This window comes from Schistocerca gregaria, chromosome 5 (genome assembly GCF_023897955.1).
Source record: "Schistocerca gregaria isolate iqSchGreg1 chromosome 5, iqSchGreg1.2, whole genome shotgun sequence".
In the NCBI taxonomy this organism is placed as follows: domain Eukaryota; kingdom Metazoa; phylum Arthropoda; class Insecta; order Orthoptera; family Acrididae; genus Schistocerca; species Schistocerca gregaria.
This window is the reverse complement of record NC_064924.1, coordinates 342,050,876-342,074,448: the sequence shown is the minus strand read 5'-3', so window position 1 is coordinate 342,074,448 and position 23,573 is coordinate 342,050,876.

The window sequence follows — 23,573 nt, the reverse complement described above, 5'->3', positions numbered from 1 at the left end:
ATTCTACACATGAAGTCATCATTTTCAATTAAGAAGGTCGCCAGCGCGAATATTCGAGAACGGCACAGGCATTTTTTGACATTGTCGTAAAGAAATGGCACTGCTGAAGCACTGTAAAACCCAAGCTGTTCTGCCTCAGATTTTTGTCCAGATCTCAAGTTAGATTCATGCAACCTCGGCTGACTTCATGATGTTCTGTCGAATGTACGTCACACGCCAAGTCGTTACTGGAATCGAGGGTCTGAGGCCGTAGGAGAAACTGCTCCGGTATTTTATTCATTATAGTGCACACATTGGGGAGGACGACGGTTCAATCCCGTCTCCGGCCATCCTGATTTAGGTTTTCCGTGATTTCCCTAAATCGTTTCAGGCAAATGCCGGGATGGTTCCTTTGAGAAGGGCACCGCCGATTTCCTTCCCAATCCTTCCCTAACCCGAGCTTGTGCTCCGTCTCTAATGACCTCGTTGTCGACGGGACGTTAAACACTAACCACCACCACGACCACTATGGTGCACACAGCGAATAACAGGTGAAATAATATCGTAATCTAAAATCGATTTCTCCTTCTTACTTGTTCTGTGTAGTGGCAGACCTATGCACAACAAACGGTCGCCTACATGATTTCCTCGTTCTCTCCATATAGCAGGATTACTTTACTATTGTAACAATGATATAATACACTCCTGGAAATTGAAATAAGAACACCGTGAATTAATTGTCCCAGGAAGGGGAAATTTTATTGACACATTCCTGGGGTCAGATACATCACATGATCACACTGACAGAACCACAGGCACATAGACACAGGCAACAGAGCATGCACAATGTCGGCACTAGTGCAGTGTATATCCACCTTTCGCAGCAATGCAGGCTGCTATTCTCCCATGGAGACGATCGTAGAGATCCATTCCCAAACATGCTCAATGGGGGACAGATCCGGAGAGCTTGCTGGCCAGGGTAGTTGACTTACACCTTCTAGAGCACGTTGGGTGGCACGGGATACATGCGGACGTGCATTGTCCTGTTGGAACAGCAAGTTCCCTTGCCGGTCTAGGAATGGTAGGACGATGGGTTCGATGACGGTTTGCATGTACCGTGCACTATTCAGTGTCCCCTCGACGATCACCAGACGTGTACGGCCAGTGTAGGAGATCGCTCCCCACACCATGATGCCGGGTGTTGGCCCTGTGTGCCTCGGTCGTATGCAGTCCTGATTGTGGCGCTCACCTACAAGGCGCCAAACACGCATACGACCATCATTGGCACCAAGGCAGAAGCGACTCTCATCGCTGAAGACGACACGTCTCCATTCGTCCCTCCATTCACGCCTGTCGCGACACCACTGGAGGCGGGCTGCACGATGTTGGGGCGTGAGCGGAAGACGGCCTAACGGTGTGCGGGACCGTAGCCCAACTTCATGGAGACGGTTGCGAATGGTCTTCGCTGATACCCCAGGAGCAACAGTGTCCCTAATTTGCTGGGAAGTGGCGGTGCGGTCCCCTACGGCACTGCGTAGGATCCTACGGTCTTGGCGTGCATCCGTGCGTCGCTACGGTCCGGTCCCAGGTCGACGGGCACGTGCACCTTCCGCTGGCGACAACATCGATGTACTGTGGAGACCTCACGCCCCACGTGTTGAGCAATTCGGCGGTACGTCCACCCGGCCTCCCGCATGCCCACTATACGCCCTCGCTCAAAGTCCGTCAACTGCACATACGGTTCACGTCCACGCTGTCGCGGCATGCTACCAGTGTTAAAGACTGCGATGGAGCTCCGTATGCCTCGGCAAACTGGCTGACACTGACGGCGGCGGTGCACAAATGGTGCGCAGCTAGCGAGCCCTAATTTCTCTTACCCTCGTGATCCTTACGAGAAATGTACGTTGGCGGCAGTAGAAACGTCCTGTAATGAGCTTCGGTTCGCTAACTTTTCTTAATAATGTTTCTCCTAAAGAATGTCGTCTTTCCTACTGTGATTTTCAGAGTTGAAGAACCATCTCTGTAATACTCGCGTGTTACACTTTCGTTTACATACCGAGCAGCACGTCTTTGAATCTTTTCCATGTTACTAGCTAATGCTACCTGGTGGGGACCAAAAACACTAGACCATGACTTGAGAATGGTTCGCACTAGTGTTCCGAACGCAGTGTCCTTTATAGGCGAGTTCTACTTTTCAAAAATTGTCCCAGTCAACCGAAGTCGACCATTCGCCTTCCCTACTACCGTCCTTAAGTGCTTGTTCCACTTCATATAACGTTACAGCGTTACACATAGATACTTACTTAATCGAAGTGACAGTGGCAAGCAGCACACTACTAACGTTGTATTCGACATCACGGGATTGCTTTTGCTACGTATCTACATCAAGCTACAGTTTTCTACAGTTAGATCCCCCTCCCCCACCACCACCACCACCACCGTCGTCGTCATCGAACAAGAGGCATCGGTTCCGGAAGGCGGCTTCACGGCCGAAGGTAGTGACCCCAGCCCTTCGATGGGGGTGGACACACGGACGCGGTAGCAACGGTTGCCGTAGCGTCATAAGGAACATCGCTTCTCGACAGACCAACGTGGCGGAGACAGGGAACAACAGCAGACAGGAATTATAGCAGTTTGTCTTTTATCATCATCTAAAGTCGAACCAGAATTCTCAGTGTGTAAAATCACTTAATTGGAATTTTTCTTTTCAAAACTTTAATGACTCTGCATCTCGTAGTCTAAAAATTATTATCTGCTTGTTATGTTATTGTGTGAATACATGGGAGTAAATGAGAGAGTCTGTGGGACATACGAAAAAAAAGTAATACTATTTTATGTAAAAACTTATGAAAATGAACCGTGGGAAAACAGTGTTGTAACCACGAAGCTGATAACGTATGCCAATGTGTGCTTGCTTTGGTAAGAGAGCAGCGCGAATGGAAGTCGCAAGTGGAAAAATTTTCTAGATTCATTTAAAGTTTGTTTTTCATTTCGGTCTGTTTTATTAAATATTATGTTAGAAATTGGGAGTGTAATAACGTCTATAATTTTCTGAGTAGTGATTGGCTCAGGCAAGTATTGCCGCGAGAGTGATCTAGAAGGATCTTTCTGATTGGTCATTCAAACCATTAGACAATCAGAATTAAACTGTTCCCGCTTGCAGAAAGTTAAATAGGCATAGAGTGAGAGTCGCTCGCCAACCATCGTCGTGCAACACCATGCTAAATATCGCCGAGAATATAATTTGTAAAATGAGCTGTTGATATCATTGCTGTTAGGAAGTGTTATGACTTAGGCAGTTTAAGTTATGAACATTGTGTGGACAATTTGATTAATTAATTGATGTGTTACGAGCGTGTGATATTTCGGTATTAGGGAAATTACACTAGGCATATTCCATATATTTAAAGGAATACTTGGGCGAGCCCTTCTAACGTTAGACCACTGATACGACCGAAGTTTCAGCTCGCTATAGTAGTGGGTCAGTAACTGCCAGATCGAATATAAATCGGGTCGGACTGGTAGATATTCTGGCTGCATTTTTCATTTGAGAACAATTTGTACAAACTGTGAGATTGGAATATTAGAGCAGTTGAAATAGTAAAATTGGACTTGATAGCAAATTTATGCGCTTCCTTAAGAATAAAAACCAGTTTACTAAAATTTATGAAGGCTTACTACAGGTAAACTGGAATTTCCCACCACCCGAAATTTCTTAAAATGAGCTTACAGGAACGGATTCGCATCTTGAGTTACGCGGACCCTGTGTGGCAGGTATTAGGTCGTGGTTTCATCAACGCTGCTTTACACGGCCTAGTGAGTATCTACTCCTGCAGAGTGAAGGGACGTCGTAAGGAAGTCGTACTGAAGTAGGTGGACAATGAATGAGAGACAGTGTGCGATCGAGAAACGACAAACCCCGCCCCGCCGCACCGTCAGGACAAAGACCAGCAAATGGAGCCCATTGCCCGCAACAGCGCTCCGTCACCGACCTCTTCCCCGCTCGGGGTTGCTGAAATGGAAGCGAAAGACGCACCAGACGCCCTTGACGCTTCTCCGCCACACAGGACCGGCGTCCCACTTGGGAAGAGCCTACCACCCGCCGAAGGGCCGCGTTAAACATCCCTCTCATAAGGGTGGGTAGCCAAACGGCCCCATTACCACCGAGAGACCGCCATTTGTATATTCATACCCCACATTCAGCTGTCCCAACCTTACGGTTTAGGTACAGTCAACGTGAACAGCATACACTCTGTTACCAAAACGCGCTTGTTCCATGCTCTAGGCGGTCGACCTGGATATCAGCCTCCTTCAAGAGGTCCATCTGGAGCTACAATTTAACATTTATGGATACAAAGCCTTTAGCAACCCATCAACCGACGGTGTCGGCGGAATCGCCATCCTATTACGTGACGGCATCGAGGCATCTGCAGGAGGAGTTGCCATCACGGTGGGAGCAGTCCATATTGACAATGTATACACGCCGTAGGAGACATCTCGCTGCAGAGAAGGGGTAACTTTTTATTCGAACGAAACTGTTCCACTCATGCAGTGAATAAAGAACACTACAGCATGGCGATTTTTATAGCGTCTAGGATCCCGCGGACCTAACACCGCACTTCCCTACATGGCCGGCACTATGGGCACTCGTACGAGATCTGGCGCTACAAGGCACGTGGCGTCTCCTCCTCAGGGACCGCAGTGGCTGTACATACTTCACCGACCACTCTGACAGCCGCCTAGACTGGATATAAGCCACCTGGCGTCTCCGAGCCGTGACAAGGGATGCTGAACTGTGACCAGCAGCTTTTACTGACCATTTGGCATACATTTCATTGTTCACACTCCCATGATAACTCACACACCGCAGCCGGGGTCCATGGGTGCCGAACCTTTCCTACCTATACGAGGATCCATGCCGTCAGGAGGTCGCTGCGACATGAGACCACTGCCTCTGGAGTTTGCATGTACATCCTTCCACCTTACACTTGGGGGGGGGGGGGGGGGCGTAGAACACGCCAACCCATCCGCCCCGATGGATTCTCATTGGATACGTCCGTGACAAAGCATGCTGGCGTCTGCCGACGTCGGAATTTTACTACACAGTGCTGAGGGAGCTAATGACATGACAGCTATCACGAGAACAGCAGACAGCAGTTAATCATCTCAAAGCTCACCTGCTCCCTCTCAACGTTAAACAGCTTAACAGAGACCGAATACTGGCGAGGGCGCAGTATACCGTCCCCACTGAAATGGCATCTGCATTTCACATCATCAGAGAGAGGTGCCACCGCAAGCGCCACCTTGTAGCATCAGCAGAGAGAGCAGCAGGTGGACACGCCGACTCGCAGTGTGTTATCACTGCGGTATTCGTCGAGCACCATTGGATGTTTTATGCCAAGGACCCACAGACCGTTCGGCAGTACGAAGACGTCCTGTGCGATTTGCCTGAGCCTAGAGCAGTGGCCCAGGGCGATGCCCTGCTGGCTCACATAACTGCTGAAGACTTAACAGCGGCCGTGGCACGCGGCACCCCGAATAAGTCACCGGCTCCAGACGGCTTACCGGACGAATTCTACCAGGCCTCCTATCCCCTGATGGGCTCTCAGTTGATTCAGTTGTTTCAAAACCTCCTCCACGACGATTTTACGGCCGCCACAGATTTCCTCGAAGGCCTCATGATACCTGTTCCCTACCGAGAAGTTCCCATCGTTGCCACGAATATCGTCATCTTACGCTCCTGAATGCGATTTATAAATTTTTCATCTGTCTTTCGCACACGTCTTCAGGCCACCATCGAACAAATGATCCGTCCTTGGCAAACATGTTTAGACGGCGACAACAAAATCCACAGGCCACTTGGCGCCTACCGAGACGTCAGTGCGCTGGCAGCGGCCTGCTGTCTTCAAGACGCCCTTGTTGCTGTCGATATCGATCACGCCATTCATCGTATCGACCAAGGTTTCCTTCATTCCTTACTCGAACGCATGGGCCTCTTCCAGGCGTCAGCAAGGGTGATCTTACGTCTAACCCACGGCGAACGCTCCCAGATTATGGTCAATGGCCGTCAGGCTGAACACATCACTCTTGGACAGTCGGTGCAACAGGGATGTCCTTTATCAGGAGTCTTACTCGCGGTGGTCCTCGAACCTGCGATGCACGACCTTCGCCAATGACTGGAAGGCATCTGCATTCGAGAAGTGACCTTCCAATGTGGTGCCTTCGTTGACGACATGGTGCTCTTGGTGCAATAGGGTGACAAAATCCAAGCGACGCTTCAGACGTTGTGTTGCTACGGCGCGGTATCAGGCAGTGCCGTCAGCATGCGCAAAACGACATACATGGTTGTCAGGAGAGGCTTTCTACACCCGAACGCAATCCCCTTCTAAAATGTTCCCTCAGTAAATGCATCGGGGGTGCAGTTCTCTAGCACAGTTCGCCTAAAAGTGACAGCCACATTTCGCCAGCTACCACAATGGACACGTAGGCTGCTCTGTGATAGCAGATTCTGCAATATGGATATGATTCTCCAAACGGATTACATCAGCACTTACCTATCTTCCAAACCTAATTATTTTGCACACATTCTTCCCCTAATGGTCACTATGGCCCACAGTTATCGGGTGGGATATGGACAATTAGCGAGTGCAGGCCACATATTCAAAGTCAGCTAACTACTTTAATGAGGCCGCCACTGGCAGGGGGAAGGGGTTGATTGTTGCCCACAACCACATGCGGGTGTTGTACCTATGGATGATGCAACTCACATGGAGCGCGGCCAACACCAGCTAGATAGGGGTGTTGCTTCGGATCGTCGCACCTCACGATCTTCGTCCACCAGTCGCAGTGGAGCACATAATTCTCTCTCTTGCCCACATCCAAGATTTCCTGCTCGAAGTGATCTATTGGCGACGAGGTCACTGAGCATGAGAGAGTAAACCAAATCTATCAGGCATGACAATCCCGTAACAGTGTCGGACAAAGTCGTCCACACACCATACCTATCCACGTACACTCATTGCTTGTGGTATGTGGTGATGAATGGCAAAATTAGTCACACGCCAGTGTCTCCATTCCATCCATCTCACTGATGACCCTTTGTGCCTGCACAGCGCAGTCGAGGATTCGGACGTGCACCGCTTGACATGTGCTGTAACAGGTAGCTGCTGGAATCTTATACAACGTATGTTGGCGCTCCTATTGCGACTACAGCCAGAGTCTACCACGCCACACAAACTCCTAAGCCCAGTTACTGTTTGCTTTCCCAATAGCAGAACGAACGCCATCAGATTGCTGAAGGGAATGGTGCTGTATTACATTCTGCAAGTTGCGTTCGAAACTGATCTCGACTTGTGGTTCCACATGACGACTACTCATGAGGCGTTCCACCACCGTGCATTGTACCGAACAAGACTATGGTATTATTTAGGCGCATTATTCGATGATCCTCTACCCATTGGGTCGTTCAGAGTACTAGAAGATACATCTGAAGATGATGCATGGCACATGATTGATCCTCTGAGGAAACGGTTTAAACGGTTTAGAAAGAGGCCCTCCCTCCATTCAGTATTTGAAGACGACTCTGAAGCTTCTGGTGGCGGTAGTAGGATGCAGTTAAAAATAATAAAATAATCTAAAATCTAAAAATAAATAAATGAAAAATATATATATGCTTATAATTAAATAAATGAATCTGATCAAATAAAACTCTCTTAGTCCTGTAAGACTCCTTTCCTTCCTTGGCCCTGGGAGAGCTGGAATGGGACACTGAGGCTAGGCTCGGAAGATGAACCTTGGCCTCATTGCCCTCGTCCCTCCGCTTGCGTCACAATTAAAAAACAAAAAAAGCACATAAGGCAAAGAACTGGAGTACAGTATGGTGCAGGTTCCCTCACCACTGACTATGAATTTCTTTTTGCACGTTCCTTATTCGTTCATGTTAGGTAAGTTTCTGAAATATTCGTTGTTATTTACATGTAAGAGTGCAGATTGTCAGTAATGAGTATCTTCGGTTTCGTGACTTTCATATGTTTAAGAAATGGAAGATGAAATGGCTGTTCATGAAACACTTGCCACAAACAATTTACCATTCCTTTCTTAAAACAATGGGATTTCCGAGTGTGTAGTCAACGGGAATCTAAAAGCACAACTTAAATTATTGCGAATGAAAGAAGCAGGAATCATCTTTATGTTCAGGTTTGTCTGCGATCGAATCCTTAACAACAGCAGATAGAGTGAAATATCCATGCATTAATATTTTTAGACTATACCACCGTATATGAAACATTTTGACGCATCAAATGAATGTTATAAACTATAACTAACTTTAGTAGCTACACTCGCCGCACGCTCTCGAAGAGGCGGTTTTTAAATTTTGTTTTTAAGACGAAAGGCGTTGATGTATCATATATGTAAGCAGACTTCTTCATCATTTGGATCTCTAGGAGCGAGTAACAACCACATTCTACGCATATTATTACTCTTTGACACTCTCTTAAACAATTTTTCGGGTTTTTAGAGGTATGTTCCGTTTCTACATCTACATCTACATGATTATTCTGCAATTCACATTTAAGTGCTTGGCAGAGGGCTCATCGAACCACAATCATACTATCTCTCTACCATTCCACTCCCGAACAGCGAGCGGGAAAAACGAACACCTAAACCTTTCTGTTCGAGCTCTGATTTCTCTTATTTTATTTTGATGATCATTCCTACATATGTAGGTTGGGCTCAACAAAATATTTTCGCATTCGGAAGAGAAAGTTAGTGACGGAAATTTTGAAAATAGATCTCGCCGCGACGAAAAACGTCTTTGCTTTAATGATTTCCATTCCAACTCGCGTATCATATCTTCCATACTACTTCCCCTATTACGTGACAATACAAAACGAGCTGCCCTTTTTTGCACCGTTTCGATGTCCTCCATCAAACCCACCTAGGAAGGATCCCACACCACGCAGCAATGTTCTAACAGAGGACGAACGAATGTAGTGTAAGCTGTCTCTTTAGTGGACTTCTTGCATCTTCTAAGTGTCCTGCCAATGAAACGCAACCTTTGGCTCGCCTTCCCCACAATATTATCTGTGTGGTCTTTCCAACTGAAGTTGTTCGTAATTTTAACACCCAGGTACCTAGTTGAATTGACAGCCTTGAGAATTGTACTATTTATCGAGTAATCGAATTCCAACGGATTTCTTTTGGAACTCATGTGGATCACCTCAAACTTGTCGTTATTTAGCGTCAACTGCCACCTGCCACACCATACAGCAATCTTTTCTAAATCGCTTTTCAACTGATACTGGTCTTCGGATGACCTTACTAGACGGTAAATTACAGCATCATCTGCGAACAACCTAAGAGAACAGTATATATTGTCTCCCAGGTCATTCATATACATCAGGAACTGGAGAGGTCCCAGGACGCTTCCCTGGGGAACACCTGATATCACTTCAGTTTTACTCGATGATTTGTCGTCTATTGCTACGAACTGCGACCTTCCTGACAGGAAATCACGAATCCAGTCACACAACTGGGACGATATCCCATAGGCTCGCAGCTTGATTAGAAGCCTCTTGTGAGGGACGGTGTCAAACGCTTTCCCGAAGTCTAGAAATATGGAATCAACTTGAGATCCCCTGTCGATAGCGGCCATTACTTCGTGCGAATAAAGAGCTAGCTGCGTTGCACAAGAACGATGTTTTCTGAAACCATGCCGATTATGTATCAATAGATCGTTTCCTTCGAGGTGATTCATAATGTTTGAATACAGTATATGCTCCAAGACCCTACTGCAAACCGACGTCAATGATATAGGTCTGTCTTTCGATGGATTACTCCTACTACCCTTCTTAAACCTGCACAGTTTTCCAATCTGTAGGTACAGAACTATCGGTGAGCGAGCGGTTGTATATGATTGCTAAGTAGGGAGCTTAATCTGAAAGGAACCTAATCGGTATACAATCTGGACCTGAAGGCTTGCCCGTATCAAGCGATTTGAGTTTCTTCGCAACCTCTAAACTATCTACTTCTAGGAAATTCATGGTAGCAGCTGTTCGTGTTTCAAATTCTGAAATATTCCATTCGTATTCCCTGGTGAAGAAATTTCGGAAAACTGCGTTCAATAACTCCGCTTTAGCGCCACAGTAGTCGGTAACATTACCATCGGCACGGCGCAGCGAGGGTACTGACTGCGTCTTGCCGCAAGTGTACTTTACATACGACCAGAATTTCTTCGGATTTTCTACCAAATTTCGAGACAATGTTTCGTTTTGGGACCTATTAAAGGCATCTCGCATTGAAGTCCGTGTCTAATTTCGCGCTTCTGTAAATTTTAGCCAATCTTCGGGATTTCGCGTTCTTCTGAACTTCGCAAGCTTTTTCCGTTTCCTCTGCAACAGCGTTCGGACGTTTTTTGTGTACCATGCGGGATCAGTTCCATCTCTTACCAATTTATGAGGTATGAAACTCTCAATTGCTGTTGCTACTATACTTTGAATTTGAGCCACATCTCGTCTACATTTGCATAGACATTTCGGAAGGAATGGAGATTGTCTCTTGGGAAGGCTTGTAGTGACACTTGATCCGCTTTTTTAAATAAAATTATTTTGCGTTTGTTTCTGGTGGATTTGGGAAAAACGGCCATGAGCCTAGGTACAACGACCTTGTGATCACTAATCTCTGTATCAGCCATGATGCTCTCTATTAGCACTGGATTGTTTGTGGCTAAGAGGTCAAGTGTGTTTTCCCAACCATTTACAATTCGCGTGGTTTCCTGGGCAAACTGCTCGAAACAATTTTCGGAGAAGCATTTAGGACAATCTCGGAAGATGTTTTCTGCCTACCACCGATTTTGAACAAGTATTTTTGTCCACATATCGAGGGAAGGTTGAGGTCCCCACCAACTATAACCGTATGAGTGGAGTATTTATTTGTTACAAGACTCAAATTTTCTCTGAACTGTTCAGCAACTATATCATCGGAGTCTGGGGTTCGGTAGAAGGAGCCAATTATTAAATTAGTTCTGCTCTTATGTATAACCTCCACCCATACCAATTCGTACGGCGTATCTACTTCGACTTCACTACAAGATAAACCACTACTGATAGACACAAACACTCCAACACCAATTCTGCCTAATCCATCTTCCTTGAACACCGTCTGAGACTTTCTGTACCTATAACGATTTCAGCTCCTGTGCTTTCTATTAGCGCTTGAAGCTCAGGGACTTTCCCAGCACAACTACAACAATTTACAACTACAATTCCGACTGTTCCTTGATCCAAGCACGTCCTGTATTTGACATGCACCCTTTGAGATTGCAACCTACCCCGAACTTTACCAAGGCCTTCTAACCTAAAAAACCGCCCAGTCCACGCCACACAGCCTCCGCTACCCGTGTAGCCGCCAGCTGAGTGTACTGAACTCCTGACCTATTCAGCGGAACCCCAAACCCCACCACCCTATGGCGCAAGTCAAGGAATCGGCAGCCAACACGGTCGCAAAACCGTCTGAGCCTCTGATTCAGACCCTCCACCCGGCTCCGCACCAAAGGTCAGCAGTCGGTTCTGTCAACGAATTTGCAGATGGTGAGTTCTGGTTTCATCTCGTAAGAAAGACCGGCAACCTTTACCTGCTGGAATCCAGAGAGAATTTGCTCAGATCCAAAGCGACACACGTCATTAGTTCCGACATGTGCCACCACCTGCAGCTGGCTGCACCCTGTGCTCTTCATGCCATCCGGAAGGACCCTTTCCACATCAGGAATGACTCCACCCGGAATGCACAGGGAGTGCACAATGGATTTCTTCCCCTCCTTAGCCGCATATCCCTAAGGGGCCCCATTACGAGCCTAAGATTGCAGCTCCCAACTACCAATAAGCCCACCCTCTGCGACTGCCTGGACCTTGAAGGCTGAGAATCATCCTCTGAAACAGGGCTCAGCCAGAGACAGTACCTGAATCCTGTTTGTCAGGCGCACCGTGGAGGCTTTCTGATTAGCCTCCTGGGACGTCTTTTGCTGCCTGCCACGCCTTGGAACGACCTCCCAGTCAAATACAGGCGAGGGCTCAGCCCCACTGCGGGCAGCAACCGGGGCAACCACAGCGGCAGACCGATCTGGGGACAGACGGGACGAGGTTGACATCCCTGAGAACCCAAGTCCGGCTCCCCACAGTGGTGCCCATTGGAAACAGCCTCAAGCTGCGCGACCGAAGTCAGCGCCGCCTGCATCTGTGAGCGAAGGGATGCCAACTCAGCCCTCATCCGAACACAGCAATCACAGTCCTTGTCCATTGTAATCGATGTTGAACAACAGTTTCTGAAACACGTGTCCGTGCCTAGATAACGCAAGGGAAACACGCAAAGAATGATGAACTTACCTGTACAAATGCCTAACGACTGCGCTACAATCTGCCTGAATTTACGATTACAGTAACTAAAACTCGAAATTACACTTCCTATACGAAACTCACACGCAATTTGAGTAAGAATCTACGAAGTAAACACAGAAAAGAAGCTGTATACGTATACACTCCTGGAAATTGAAATAAGAACACCGTGAATTCATTGTCCCAGGAAGGGGAAACTTTATTGACACATACCTGGGGTCAGATACAATACATGATCACACTGACAGAACCACAGGCACATAGAAACAGGCAACAGAGCATGCACAATGTCGGCACTAGTACAGTGTATATCCACCTTTCGCAGCAATGCAGGCTGCTATTCTCCCATGGAGACGAGCGTAGAGATGCTGGATGTAGTCCTGTGGAACGGCTTGCCATGCCATTTCCACCTGGCGCCTCAGCTGGACCAGCGTTCGTGCTGGACGTGCAGACCGCGTGAGACGACGCTTCATCCAGTCCCAAACATGCTCAATGGGGGACAGATCCGGAGATCTTGCTGACCAGGGTAGTTGGCTTTCACCTTCTAGAGCACGTTGGGTGGCACGGGATACATGCGGACGTGCATTTTCCTGTTGGAACAGCAAGTTCCCTTGCCGGTCTAGGAATGGTAGGACGATGGGTTCGATGACGGTTTGGATGTACCGTGCACTATTCAGTGTCCCCTCGACGATCACCAGACGTGTACGGCCAGTGTAGGAGATCGCTCCCCACACCATGATGCCGGGTGTTGGCCCTGTGTGCCTCGGTCGTATGCAGTCCTGATTGTGGCGCTCACCTGCACGGCGCCAAACACGCATACGACCATCATTGGCACCAAGGCAGAAGCGACTCTCATCGCTGAAGACGACACGTCTCCATTCGTCCCTCCATTCACGCCTGTCGCGACACCACTGGAGGCGGGCTGCACGATGTTGGGGCGTGAGCGGAAGACGGCCTAACGGTGTGCGGGACCGTAGCCCAGCTTCATGGAGACGGTTGCGAATGGTCCTCGCCGATACCCCAGGAGCAACAGTATCCCTAATTTGCTGGGAAGTGGCGGTGCGGTCCCCTACCGCACTGCGTAGGATCCTACGGTCTTGGCGTGCAACCGTGCGTCGCTGCGGTCCGGTCCCAGGTCGACGGGCACGTGCACCTTCCGCCGATCACTGGCGACAACATCGATGTACTGTGGAGACCTCACGCCCCACGTGTTGAGCAATTCGGCGGTACGTCCACCCGGCCTCCCGCATGCCCACTAGACGCCCTCGCTCAAAGCCCGTCAACTGTACATACGGTTCACGTCCACGCTGTCGCGGCATGCTACCAGTGTTAAAGACTGCGATGGAGCTCCGTATGCCACGGCAAACTGGCTGACACTGACGGCGGCGGTGCACAAATGCTGCGCAGCTAGCGCCATTCGACGGCCAACACCGCGGTTCCTGGTGTGTCCGCTGTGCCGTGCGTGTGATCATTGCTTGTACAGCCCTCTCGCAGTGTCCGGAGCAAGTATGGTGGGTCTGACACACCCGTGTCAATGTGTTATTTTTTCCATTTCCAGGAGTGTATTTCTGCGCTGCCAACTGGGAGATCATGGCACTAATTGCAACTAATTGAAGGCAGCTTTTTTATTGCCATACGAGTTTCATTTCATTTATTTGTGAAGCATCTTCACAAAGAAAAGGAGCGGAAACTGCCTTCAATTACTTGTATAGACGGAACAAACAGCCATGAATTCTAAAGCAACTAAAAACCGACAGAAAACAGAAAAAATGACGAATTTTTCAGATGTCTACAAAAAAAAACATCTATGAAGATGTATTTGTACAAATTGGTACTACATACCAGTCCTAACTCAAATTTTGAAAGGTAAAATGAAAAACAAGTCGTTGATGTGAATGAGAATAAAATGAAGTAATACAACATTTATAGCAGTGTCGAAAATACAGCCAAATATTCTATCATTATTATTCACTCATGGAAACATGTGGTCAGCAAAATTCGAACAGTATTACTTACTCTAAACACACTTTTTGGTACTGTGAATAATAGCGTGAATGTGTAGCCTGCTAGCCGCTTTTTATTCGTGCCGCTGTGGGCGTTTGCAGGGCGCATGCGCGAATCTGTGCAGATTGCTTTTGATTGGTTGGCGCCAGAAAAACTGACAACAGCGTCTCGGTTCACTAGAACCGTATGGTTGTTGTTGTTGTGGTCTTCAGTCCTGAGTCTGGTTTGATGGAGCTCTCTATTCTACTCTGTCCTGTGCAAGCTTCTTCATCTCCCAGTACGTACTGCAACCTACATCCTTCTGAATCTGTTTAGTGTATTCATCTCTTGGTCTCCCTCTACGATTTTTACCCTCCAAGCTGCCCTCCAGTACTAAATTGGTGATACTTTGATGCCTCAGAAGATGTCCTACCAACCGATCCCTTCTCCTAGTCAAGTTATGCCACAAACTTTTCTTCTCCCCAATTCTATTCAATACATTCTCATTAGTTATATGATCTACCCATTTAATCTTCAGCATTCTTCTGTAGCACCACATTTCGAAAGCTTCTATTCTCTATTGTCCAAACTAGTTATCGTCCATGTTTCACTTCCATACAAGGCTACACTTCAAAAAAATATTTTCAGAAACGACTTCCTGACACTTGAATCCATACTCTATGTTAACAAATTTCTCTTCTTCAGAAAGGCTTTCATTGCCATTGCCAGTCTACATTTTATATCCTCTCTACTTCGACCATCATCAGTTGTTTCGCTCCCCAAATAGCAAACTCCTTTTCTACTTTAAGTGTCTCATAACATCGGGGATAGGCTACAAACCTGTATCACTCCCTTCCCAATCACTGCTTCCCTTTCATGTCCCTCGACCCTTATAACTGCCATCTGGTTTCTGTACAAATTGTAAATAGCCTTTCGTTCTCTTTATATTACCCCTGCCACCTTCAGAATTTGAAAGAGTGTATACCAGTCAACATTTTCAAAAGCTTTCTCTACATCTACAAATGCTAGAAACGTAGGTTTGCCTCTCCTTAATCTAGCTTCTAAGATATGTCGTATGGTCAGTATTGCCTCGCGTGTTCCAATATTTCTACGGAATGCAAACTGATCTTCCCCGAGGTCGGCTTCTACCAGTTTTTCCATTCGTCTGTAAAGAATTCGCATTAGTATTTTGCGTCCGTGACTTATTAAACTGATAGTTCGGTAACTTTCACATCTGACAGCACCTGCTTTCTTTAGGATTGGAATTATTATATTCTTCTTGAAGTCTGAGGGAATTTCACCTGTCTCATACATCTTGCTCACCAGATGGTAAAGTTTTGTCAGAACTGGCTCTCCCAAGGCCGTCAGTAGTTCTAATGGAATGTTGCCTACTCCCGGATCCTTGTTTCGACTTAGGTCTTTCAGTGCTCTGTCAAACTCTTCACGCAGTATCGTATCTCCCATTTCTTCATCTACATCCTCTTCCATTTCCATAATATTGTCCTCAAGTACATTGCCCTTGTATAGACCCTCTATATACTCCTTCCACCTTTCTGCTTTCCCTTCTTTGCTTAAAACTGGGTTTCCATCTGTGCTCTTGATATTCATACAAGTGGTTCTCTTTTGTCCAAAGGTCTCTTTAATTTTCCTGTAGGCAGTATCTATCTTAACCCTCGTGAGATAAGCGACTACATCCTTACATTCGTCCTCCAGCCATCCCTGCTTAGACATTTTGCACTTTCTGTCGATCTCATTTTTGAGACGTTTGTATTCCTTTTTACCTGCTTCACTTACTGCATTTTTGTATTTTCTCCATTCATCAATTAAAGTCAGTATCTCCTCTGTTACCCAAGGATTTCCGCTAGCCCTCGTCTTTTTACCTGCTTGATCCTCTGCTGCCTTCACTATTTCATTCCTCAAAGCTACCCATTCTTCTTCTACTGTATTTCTTTCCCTCATTCCAGTCAATTGTTCCCTTATGCTCTCCCTGAAACTCTTTAAAACCTCTGGTTCTTTCAGTTAATCCAGGTCCCATCTCCTTAAATTCCCACTTTTTTGCAGTTTCTTCAGTTTTAATCTACAGTTCATAACCAATAGATTGTGGTCAGAGTCCATATCTGCCCCTGGAAATGTCTTAGAATTCAAAACCTGGTTCCTAAATCTCTGTCTTACCATTATATAATCTATCTGAAACCTATCGGTATCTCCAGGCTTCTTCCATGTATAGAACCTTCTTTTATGATTCTTGAACCAAGTGTTAGCTATGGTTAAGTTATGCTCTGTGCAAAATTCTATCAGGCGGCTTCCTCTTTCATTTCTCAGCCCCAATCCATATTCACCTACTACGTTTCCTTCTCTCCCTTTTCCTACTGTCAAATTCCAGTCACCCCTGACTATTAAATTTTCGCCTCCCTTCACAACCTAAATAATTTCTTTTATTTCATCATACATTTCTTCAATTTCTTCATCATCTGCAGAGCTAGTTTATCATATAAACTTCTACTACTGTAGTAGGTGTGGGCTTCGTGTCTATCTTGGCCACAATAATGCGTTCACTATGCTGTTTGTAGTAGCATACCCGCACTCCTTTTCTTTTTTTTTTCATTATTAAATCGACTCCTGCATTACCCCTATTTGATTTTGTATTTATAACCCTGTCTTCGCCTGACCAAAAGTCTTGTTCCTTCTGCCACCGAACTTCACTAATTCCTACTATATCTAACTTTAACCTATCCATTTCCCTTTTTAAATATTCTAACCTACCTTCCAGACTAAGGGATCTGAAATTCCACGCTCCGATCCGTAGAACGCCAGTTTTCTTTCTCCCGATAACGACGCCTCCTGAGTAGTCCTCGCCCGGAGATCCGAATGGGGGACTATTTTAGCTCCGGAATATTTTGCCCAAGAGGATGCCATCATCATGTAACCATACAGTAAAGCTGCATGCCCTCGGGAAAAATTACGGCTGTAGTTTCCCCTTGCTTTCAGCTGTTCGCAGTACCAGCACAGCAAGGCCATTTTGGTTAGTGTTACAAGGGCAGATCAGTCAATCATCCAGACTGTTGCCCCTGCAACTACTGAAAAGGCTGCTGCCCCTCTTCAGGAATTACACGTTAGTCTGGCCTCTCAACAGACGGTATGGCTATTTGTATCGCTGAGGCTCGCAAGCCTCCCCACCAACGGCAAGTTCCATGGTTATTGGGGGGCATCGCTTCCGAAATGCTTACAGAATAACTTGGGGTTCTCCTTCGAAAACAGTGCTGCTCTGTGCTCTCACCTGCCGATCTGATCGGCAGAGCGGCCAAAAGATATAGAATAGGGTCTCTAGCGAATGCTGCAGCGATAAGTGGGTAGAGCGGGTTAAACGCGCTGTTAACTAAGTAAGCTTATTTCATGATCACCTGACGTTGCCGACGATGTGCTAGCAGCAAGGCTGAGTTTCGTACATCTGACAAGGAGACGAGATTATTTATTTACTGTTTGTATTTTTTTGCATGTAGAAATATATCATGACATGTGTGAAGTTTCACCTATTTCTAGAATTTTAAGGGGCAAGCGGTTTTAAAGACGCGTAATTTGGGGTATTATTCATCCTGCAGAATATAATGACTGCAAATTTGCTCTTTGTAAGTCATAGTAGTGTTAAAAGATTTAATGTTCTTACAGCCGCTTTGGTAAATAATGCCTCTTTTACCAACGATTTTAGGTAATGTTTCTTCGTTTGGAGCTGTATTCCTTGTTAGTATTTGTAAAGGCATTTCTCTGCCTCATCCAGACCCGCGTCTGAACTCCTGAGGTCAAGTATTGTAACATAAATTCTACCCACTCCACTAATTCGACAGCATGGTTGCATCGTACTGAATCAAGAAACAGTGTTCATATATTCACCCATGGTCTAAGGGTGACAACACAGAAGTACAACATATTCAGGAAAACGGCTAGCTGCCCTCTATAGTAAGAAAAAACTGAGTGAGGCATTCAGACAGAACTTGACAGCGTGCCATGTAACGTCCATCCAGACCACATGACGAAAACAATGATGGAAAACGGAAAACCGGGGCTGTAGCATCTTTCGCTAGTAATTAAAACGACCTGAGTACGAGGTTCGAACCTTGCCACCGTTTAAATTTTGAGTAAACATAATCAGCAATGGCGGCCTAAGACTTCCGGTATAGTAAGTCACCTTCGATCTGCCAAAAGCCCTGTCAAACAGAGAGGAGATGCGGTAAGAGGTTCAGGGCACTATCTTGCTCTTGGGTTGGGAAACTGCCTCTAAGAGGCGGCAGAATCAGCAAAGGTCAACTCTATGAGAATACAGAAGGTACATTGTATTACAGACACATAATTTGTATCCACAGGATATGTGCCTTGTAATTTAACGAGTGTCATGGTTATCTCTCTACTGGAAAAAATTCTCCACTAATCTCTCATTAGGATCTCCGGGAGGGGACTGTCAAGGAGAAGTTGATCATGAGAAAACAGTGCCCAACCAATGAAAGGATAACATTTTACGAATCGGGGCGTAGAATGTCAGAAGATTGAACGTGGTGGGGGAAGCTAGAAAATCTGAAAAGAAAAATGCTAAGTTCAATCTAGATATAGTGGGGGTAAGTATGTGAAATGTAAAGAAACAAAGATTTCTGGTCAGATGAGTATGAATAGAAAGATAGGACAGAATGTGAGTTAATGTGAACAGTTCAGTGATAGGATTATTCTCATCAGAATCGACAACAAAACTGCAACGACAACAGTAATTCAGGTATACATGCCGAGGTCGCAAGGAGAATATAAAGAGATCTAGAAAATATATTTGGATATTGAAAGAGTAATTCGATACGTAAAGGGAGATATCTTATAACCATGGGGGTTTGGAATGCGGTTGAAAGAGAAGGAGTAGATGAAAGGGTTGTGGGAAAATATGTTCTTGGCAGTAGAAATGACAGAGGAGAAACAATAATTGAGCTCTGCAATAAATTTGATCTAGTAATAGTGAATACTCTGTTCAAGAATCACAAGAGCAGACGTTATACTTTGAAATGCTCCAGAAACACAGGAAGATTCCACATGGACTACATCATGGTCAGATAGAGGTTCCGAAATCAGTTATTCGATCATGAGACCCTCCCGGGAGAAAAAAAATCTTAGATCAAAATTTAGTAATGATGAAGAGTAGGCTGAAGTTGGAGAGACTAGTCAGGAAGAAGAAATGAATAAAGAAGTTACAGAGGGTCAAGGAATGAAGACATACTGTTAAGTTCTCTGAGTCTGTAGATACTGCGGTGAGGAATAGCTCAGTAGGCAGATCGGTTGAAGGGGAATGGACATCTCTATAGAGAGGAATCACAAAAGTTGGAAAGAAAAACATAGTTACAAGAAAGGTGACTGTGAAGAAACCACATGTAAATGTACAGGTACCTCAGCTGAACGACGAAAGGGGGAGGTACATACAAGTTCAGGAAAATTCAGGAATAAAGAAATACAGATTGTTTAGCAATGAAATAAATCGGAAGTGCACGGAAGCCAAACTGGAAAGGCTGCTTGAAGAATTTGAGAAATCGAAAAGGAAATAATTGGCAGAAGGTGTGACCCATCATTCAGAAAAGTCAACATTAACACTAACAGTGCAATGGTAAACGCACAGGAGATAATGTATAAGCGGAAAGAGTACGGTGAAGGCCTCTGTGAAGATGAGCACGCTCGGGGGAGGGCGGCTTATCTAATGGCGTTATGGAAGAAGAAACAGGAGTCAACTGGGAAGTATTGGAACCAAAAATTAAAACATAGATAGGCCAAGAACGAAGTACTCGGATTAGAAAGGATATAAGACAGCGATGTAGTCTTTTGCCCCTGGTCTTCTGTCTATGTATTGAAGAGATGATGTCGGTTATAAACGACAGGTTCAAAAGTGGAATTATAATTCATTGTAAAGGATATCAGTGATAAGATTCGCTGATTACATTGCAATCCTCAGTAAAGCGAAGAAGAGATACAAAAGCCGTTGAATGAAATGAACAGTCTAATTAGTGTAAAATATGGAAAAAGCAAATCGAAGAAAGACGAAAGTATGATAAACAGCAGAAATGAGAACAGCAAGAAACTAAATATCGGAATCGGGGATCAGAAAAGAATTTTGATACCTAGGCAGCAAAATAACCTTCAAAGGGCGGAACAAGGAGGACATAAAAAGGTGAATAGACCGGCAAAAAGGGCATTTCTGGCCAAGAAACGTTAATTAGAGGAAGAAATTTCTGAGAATGTACGTTTGGAGCACAGCACTGTACTGAAATGTAGTGACACATGGTTCATGGGAAAACCGGAACAGAAGAAAATCGAAGCATTTAAGATGTTGTGCTACAGAATAACGTTTAATATTGGGTGGAATCATAAGGCGATGAAAGGAATATGCAAAAAACAGTAAGAAGAAGGAGCAACAGGATGATGGGACATGACTTCGATGGTGCAAGAGGGAGCTGCGGAGGTAGAAAGTGCAGAGGAAATCAGAGTTTGGAATACCAGAAAATAATTGTGTAAGTAGGTTGCAATTGTTACTCTGAGATGAAAAGGTTAACAGAGGAGAGTAATTCGTGGCGGGCCACATCAAACCAGTCAGAAGACTGTTTGTGCACACAGTGAACTTTAATAAAAACCGACAAACGGCAGGGACGGATTCCTGACTGGTAATAGAATGAAAAAGGTCCTACACTATATGAGAAAAAGTATCCGGATACTCCTCAAAAAACAAATTTTTTTTTTTTAAATATTAAGTTCATTGTGCTGCCACGTACTGCCAGGTACTCCGTATCAACGACCTCAGTAGTCATTAGACATTGTGAGAGAGCAGAAAGGGCGCTTCGCGGAACTCACGGACTTCGAAAGTGGTCAGGTGATTGGGTGTCACTTGTGTCATACGTATGTACGTGACATTTCCACGCTCTGTAACATCCCTAGGTCCAATGTTTCGGATGTGATAGTGAAGTGAAAACTTGAAGGGTCACGTACAGGCCGACATTGTCTGTTGAGTGACAGAGACCGCTGGCTGTTGAAGAGGGTCGTAATGTGTAATAGGCACGCAGCTGTCCAGACCATCACACAGTAATTCCAAACTGCGTCAGCATCGACTGCAAGTACTATGACAGTTAGGCGGGAGGTGAGAAAACTTGGATTTCACGGTCGAAAGCTGCCCATAAGCCTCACAGCACGCTGGTAAATGCCATACGGCTTCTCTCTTGGTGTAAGGAGTGCAAACGTTGGACGACTTAACAGTAGAAAAAGGGCGTGTGGAGTGACGAATAACGGTACACAACGTGGCAATCCGATGGCAGGGTGTGGGTATGGCGATTGCCCGGTGAACCTCATCTGCCAGCGTGTGTACTACCAACAGTAAAATTCGGAGGTGGTGGTGTTACGGTGTGTTCGTGTTTTTCAAGAAGGGGGCTTGCATCCCTTGTTGTTTTGCGTGGCACTATCACAGCACAAGCCTACAATGATGTTTTAAGCGCCTTCTCACTTCCCACTGTGGAAGCGCAATTCAGGGATGGCGATTGCATCTTTCAATACAATCTAGCACCTGTTCATAATGCACGGCCTGTGGCGGAGTGGTTACGCGACAATAACATCCCTGCCATGTACTGGCCTACACAGAGTCCTGACCTGAATCCTGTAGACCACCTTTGGATGTTTTGGAACGCCCACTTCGTGGCAGGCCTCACCGACCGACACCGATACCTCTCCTCAGTACAGCACTCGGTGAAGAATGGGCTGCCATTCCCCAAGAAACTTTCCAGCACCTGATTGAACGTATGCCTGCGAGAGTGAAGCTGTCGTCAGGGCTAATGGTGGGCCAACACCATATTGAATTCCAGCATTACCGATGGAGGGCGCCACGAAATTTTAAGTTATTTTCAACCAGGTGTCCGGATACTTTTGATCACATAGTGTATGAACATGTGTCCGGATATAGATTCTTGCCGACGAATGATAGTTCCTCTGACGACGAGCTGTGTGTTTCTTGTGTAAACATATTATAAAGGGGCCTGACGAGAGCAGTTCTATTATTGAAATGGTCTGTTGCAAAAACCATCGACAAAATCCTCCCGGAGAGGGAAATCCGCTGCTGATAATCCCTGCAGTCGTTATAGGTGATAGGAATGGTAGCGGTCGTTATACAGGATGAAATGATCGTACTGGGGCTACACTATGTTGGCGGGCCACTTGCCTGGAGCTCATACTATGTTTCGTCTCAATATTCTGTAGAACCTGATCCTTTAAAGTGTACGCTCCGTCCGCCGCATCCCTGAACGTTTGTCTGGTTCATGTTGTGTGATGTGGTTGGCGTCCCTGAGGGTATTTGTTCTGCTGTAGCCATATTCTTGGCCGTACATGAACAGTATCTCGGCATGTTCCCGACATGAATACCGGCCATTCTGCTGTTTACAGTACATTGCGTCACTTACACAGCATACAGCACACAAGGAGAACATGGCACGTGATCAGAGGAACTGTCATTGTCAGCGCAATCTACCGTGGCAACGATGGCTTTCGGGACACATGTTCATAGGACCTCCATTAAGGAATTGGGTATTGTAGATTCGAGGTAAGGTATCAACGTATACAGAATTGCTTGTGGGGAATACAGGAATCCGTTGTTGGTCACAGCAGACGCAGCAAGATGGAAGAAGCTGAAGAAAAATATTATGTCTATATTGTGTGTGTCTTTGTAGTAGTATGTAATTGTCCAAGTTATTGGGGATTGACTTTACTCGTAAGGGAGAGCTGTAGAAGAGTTTTTGTGTATGTTCTAAGCGTTACTTATAATGGAATAATGTCTGCGAGCATCGGGGGGAGGATTAGAATTCAGTGTGCCGTTGACGACTAGGTCAAGAGAAATGAAGTTTAAACTCGGATGGAGGAAAGAGCGATGTGACTTAGCACAGCCGGCGGTGGATAGGTGAAGGCTTCACTGATTTCCAAGGTCTTTGTCATACAAGCTTTCGATTAGATAGGTAATTCAGTTAAGTAAGGAAGAGTTCCTGAAGCGAATCGAGGAGGAAGGAGAGTTGTAGCAAACCTAAGGTAGCCGTATCTTCGGAAGCTTTCGATTCCACCTAAGACTTCTGCTAAAATGACGAACAACTGAAACTGTCGTACAGGTAAATAAATACACCGTGAGTTCAACGCAATTTTAATGTAGAAATTTGATCAGATGAATCTCCTCTAAGAAAG